Source organism: Mytilus californianus, unplaced genomic scaffold (genome assembly GCF_021869535.1).
Source record: "Mytilus californianus isolate M0D057914Y unplaced genomic scaffold, xbMytCali1.0.p SCAF_11, whole genome shotgun sequence".
Classification (NCBI taxonomy): domain Eukaryota; kingdom Metazoa; phylum Mollusca; class Bivalvia; order Mytilida; family Mytilidae; genus Mytilus; species Mytilus californianus.
Genome location: NW_026262593.1, coordinates 34835508 through 34841341, shown reverse-complemented (window position 1 = coordinate 34841341; position 5834 = coordinate 34835508).

Here is a 5834-nt window from a genome sequence, read left to right as displayed (position 1 = left end):
ATTAGCCATGGCGTTGTCATTTTATTTTCGACTTATGATATAAAAATAAGAAGATGTGGTATAATTACTAATGAGGCAACTCTCCACCAGAAACCAAATGACATAGAAGTTAACAGCTATAGGCCACCGTACGGTCTTCAACAATGAGCAAAACCCATACCACATAGTCAGCTATAAAAGGCCCCGAAAAGACAAATGTAAACGAATTCAACCGAAAAACTAACAGCATGATTAATGTTCAAAATAATGAACGAAAAACAAATATGACAACCACTGAATTACAGGCTCCTAACTTGGGACAGGCATATACAGAATGTGACGGGGTTAAACTAGTTCGAAGGCGCCAACCCTCCCCTATCCTAAGACAGAGGTGTAACAGTACAATATTAGAACAAACTATAAAAATCAGTTGGAAAGTAATTAACTAATCAGATCGATACAAAGCAGAAATACATCTTACAAAAACACTGACCGGACGTGGCAGGGTACTTATACACTTATACATCCCCACAACAACAAAAAAAAAGGCACTAAGTACAGATCTGAGAGTTTGAATGTCCTTTTGGTATCTTTAGCATCTCTTTAACAGGATATAAATCAAATTGAAGCTGTTAAAGACACAATTTTATTCACACGGCGGTTCCTAAGCTGTCACTTTTGCTATGGGAAGCAGTTAAAAAGCTTTAAAAAACTGGTAGTCAGGGGTTTCTTTCGTGTAAATGCAAAGGGGATGCAGCACTTCTAGATGTAAATGTAAAAAGCAAAAAATGCTGTGCAATTCACGATGACATTATTCACTCACATGCTCAAACAAATGATACAGAGAACTATTTTTGTATTTTTTAAATAATGTTTATTATCTGCTTTTTTTCACTTTGACCATTTTGTTTGCTCGTCTTTATTTAACGTATTGTGTTATGAAACCGCATTCGCGTCTTCTTTTTTCTCTGTTTGTGGACAGTGGTTTAATTTTGTTATTCATTAAAAGCAATATGTGTTCATTTGTTAATATTAATTTAAAAAACTCATGTTATCATTTTAGCTATATGGCAAATTAACACTTTGAGAAAACATAGCAGATAATGGTGGAATAAGAGAAAGTTTAAATGTTAAATTGAGGTAACGTATTCTCAATGTTATCTTTTGATTTAGTACGTCGTTAATTTGTATTAGCATAGCAGTTTCACGTATTGTACCAATCACTAAAAAAGTCCAAAAAGTAACTTAAAGTCATATTGATTTCGTAGTACAGTTCAATCAAAGAAACATGGTATTTAAATTAACACGCCCGACACGTATACATTAGACTCGTCAGTTGCGCTCGTTAAAAACATTTTAAAGGTCAATTATTGATCTCAGTTAAAAGCCGAAAATTCAAAAAGGTTGTTCCTTATCTGGATAAGGAGTCAGATAATGATAAGGCATAAAAATGTTAATACGAATAACCAAAATTATTTGACAGAAAATAGACCACTACAGCCATCAACATTTGACCCCTCCGAAATAACAGACGTACAAACAAGTACCAGAGAACAACACATTGTCCACATGGACCACATGATTAGAACTTAGGTGGATAGTTGTCTCATTGGCAATCACACCACATCTCCTTATTTTTATTTTGATATTTATCTTATTGAACTAGATTCAAAGATAGTTTTTGAACACGCCTGATTCACGTTTTTCAAGAACAAAAACTTATTATGGCAAAAGTGAATGATATATTTTTCATTATAAAAATAAAAAGATGGGGTATGATTGCCAATGAGACAACTCTACACCAGAGACTAAATGACATAAAGTTCACGTTTGCATTTGACTATTTTTTCCAGGCATACAGAAAACTGGTTGCTACCAAACACAAGGGTAAAAAAAAATCTCTGTCAGGATTGGAATTTACACCAAACCAGTTATTTGTCTTGAATGCTGCTCAAGTTTGTAATTATTAATATGAAACAATGAAAATGTACGTCAATATTCATACATACTTATTGACCTATCCGTATATATTGGTACTTGATTATTGACCTATCCGTCTATATTCGTACTGGATTATTGACCTATCCGTCTATATTCATACTGAGTTATTGACCTATCCGTCTATATTCATACTGAATTATTGACCTATTCGTCTATATTCATACTGAATTATTGACCTATCCGTCTATATTCATACTGAGTTATTGACCTATCCGTCTATATTCATACTGAGTTATTGACCTATCCATCTATATTCATACTGAATTATTGACCTATCCGTCTATATTCATACTGAAATATTGACCTATCCGTCTATATTCATACTGAAATATTGACCTATCCGTCTATATTTATACTGAATGTTTTACCTATCCATCTATACTCACACAGAATTATTGACCTATATCTATACAGAATTATTGACCTATATTCATACATAATTATTGCCCTATACGCCTATATTCAAACACACGAAGTAACGATTAAGGCTATAATGCTTTAATGTGGCGTGTGAATTATTTCTATCACTTGACGTTTATTCTTCTATAGTTATTGTGTAACTTTTTAGAATGTCATCATCCATGAGACTATGATATGACGTTGGCGTTACATTTTCTTAACTAATTTCCTCAGTGTTGCCCATTACCAATCAGGACAGCATTTTATTTGAAACCTAACATTAATTTTGAAAATTTTCTTTGTTGTTATCTGCCTTGGCTTATGCTTATAAAAAGAGGAAAAGAAGGTTAAGTAGTCATTTGATATACACCGAATATCAACGCTGTCTGTAATCATTTTAGTGTTAAGAAGACAAAACAGAAAAGAAAAGATATTATGTAGATTTATGTTGATCAATTTTAATTTATATTCCAGAGGATACATATTGTAAAATCTTTGTTTTCATTTGAAGCTTAATTCCTACACTGATTCTCAAGTAATATAAAAATAATGTTCAAATATAATCAAAATCAAATTATGTTCAGGTATTGTGTGGAATCATTTGATCAAAAGAAGCAGTTAGAAGAATACTTGTAGATTCTCATATTGATGCTGGTTCAAGTTATGATATAGTGAAATAGTATAATTGTTCTCATGACACAGCATATGTCTTAACTAAGTACCATCAATAAATTAAGATGCTTGTGAGCACTGAAGGGTAAAGGTTTCATTCATTTTGCTTCATTCACTAGCTAAACATTAAACATTGTATTGTATTAAGGATCTTTACTCCTCTTGTTTTTGAATTTTTACCAGATATTCGGAATCCTCTGGTTTTATCCATGTAGTGCTATTAAAATATTTTCCCCACTAACCCCTACTTTTCTTTTCATAACTTGAATACATATAGTTTAAAATGTCATCTTTGAAAATCTTATAAATTCATTGGTTTTTTTTTCATATTTTTTGAAAGAAAAAAGGTGCCAATGTTAAACATATGAAAAATCTAGAGAGAATCATTTCCCGCCACATTTTCAATGGCTTATATCTCGAAAACAAGGTCACGGGCCCTTCGTTTATTTCTGCTTTTTTAGTTCCATTATTTATATACTATCAATTTATATCAGTATTTTAAAAAGCTTGTCATTTTGATTAAACAGAGTAGCGAACATCCTTAAGCATTGAAAGGGAATACTATAAATTGGTTCATCACAATTATGGACAAAGGAAAATAACTTCAATTTTAGATATTACTTGAACAATTACATCATCCATTTACAGTATGTAATTTTCTTGGCAAGTATTGGTAAACAGAATCACGTCATTTTGTAACTTAGATATTTGACCAAATATTTCATTGATAAATTTCTTGAAGTGTTCATTGATAGGATGTACAGAATGTTGCGCTCAATGACTTAGTTAAGCTTATCTCAAAAGTATTAATACAGTCTGAAAAATTGATAACTATCAAGCCACTCACATCAGGGTTTTAATAACCTGAACGCAATCTACACCCTTAAAAACCGGAAGTCAAAAACGTACAAGTTGTAGTTATACAGAACCAAGAAATTTAGGTAAAAGTTGCGCAAATATATTAAAATACCGAACTACAAGGACATTCAAAACTGCAAGTCCCTTATCAAAGGTAAGATCAAAAGCTAAAACACATCAAACGAATGGAAACGTTTATATATTTTTAATCTTAATAATCGATTTAGAAGATATAAATCAACATAACAAGTAACAAAATTGGAGGACATCTTATGAACTTTGAAAGGAGAGAGATGTGGTAGTTCATTAGTGTAAGTGTCTCCTGCTATGTATGCATAACCCACCTTAAGAACTAATGCTTAGTAAAATTGTCAACATTAAGGCACGACAAGAACAGGGAAGACCTAAGGTAAAATTTGCATTGACTATTTGCTTCCTAAGCTTTAGAAAACCTATATTATGTGATAAACTAAATTTAATTAAATCACAAAACGAGACAGTACCTAAACAATGGCTAATAGGTAAATTGTAGTAGCTAAAATAGGTTCAATACTTTCTATTATTTTTTACCATTACCTAAATCAACAGCTGTATGACAATATATAACAAAAAGGGGAGCAGACACCAACGACAATCAAAATCATAAGTCGAAGAAAAACAGAAACAATGACCATTAAAAAAGACGAATACACATGTCAAAACACACAATACAGAAACTTTAAAATTGAGCAACAGGAAACCATACACAAATTTGGGGTGAACTCGGGTAAAGGTATTTGGTTCTTGCTCCACTATTTGTGTTGCTCCGTTGAGGAATGAAGAAAATTGCCATAATTTCTGCAATACCATTCACCAAGCTTGTCAAAGATACTTATGTACACGTTAGCATCATCATGAGTTTCAAGGATCTTGTTTATGTTTATATATAGTCATTACATATTTTATTGTAGGGTAGACCTCTACAGAAATTTGACGAATTTTCCAAAACGTTTAATAGCCAAGCAGGATCTTACATGAATCCTTGGAAGAAATGTGTCATTCTGGGGCAAAGTTTATTTGATCTTCAGTACCTTCCATAACATTTTGAGTGATTATCGAATCCTAACATTAGTCTGCAAAAAGACATTCATATGGTCTGATTGTTATTTTGTTTTATCATTTTCATATTTTCATAGAAAGCTAATAAACTTCACATCTACTCTTGCAGTTCTAAACTTTTTTTAATGCGATTTCAAATGTGATATTGCGTTTCCTCAGAAATTCTTGGAAAACATGTCTTAATTATGATAAAAAAATATTTAATGTATATATACATGGTATCTATTCCTTACTTTTGAAACTTAATTTATTTGTACAAAATATATAAATTTCCGGTTTTTTTTTTAAACCCATTGGAGACTGAGACATAAGATGTCAGAGTTTCAAATTTTCACTATACGTTTATTCATAAGATTTTGAATTTGGAAATTTGTTTCCAATTTCAAATTGCCTAGTTTCACATTTTGATACTAAACATTTTCATATTTATATACATACATATATATAAAGATACACATATTGTGTGCGTGTTATATCTTTATCATAGAGTCATTGCATTTATATTGAGAATTATTAACCCGAGCAGTATATCATACTGCACGTGAGCTTGCAAGTACGGTATGATATACTGATTGGGACAATAGTCCTCAATATTAGTGCAATAATCCTTTTATAATAAAGTACCAAATATTTCAGGAAAACATTGACGAAATATCGTCTAGTATCTTTCTTTTAGTGATTGGATTTATTACAAGTAATGTACAAATCCCATGATTATTATAAAAATATCTTCTTGTTGTAAATATCAATCTGAACGTGGATTTATTGTTTGTAATTGCTGAACACATCCAAAATTTTAATTGATAATGCCATATATTTTATAGATC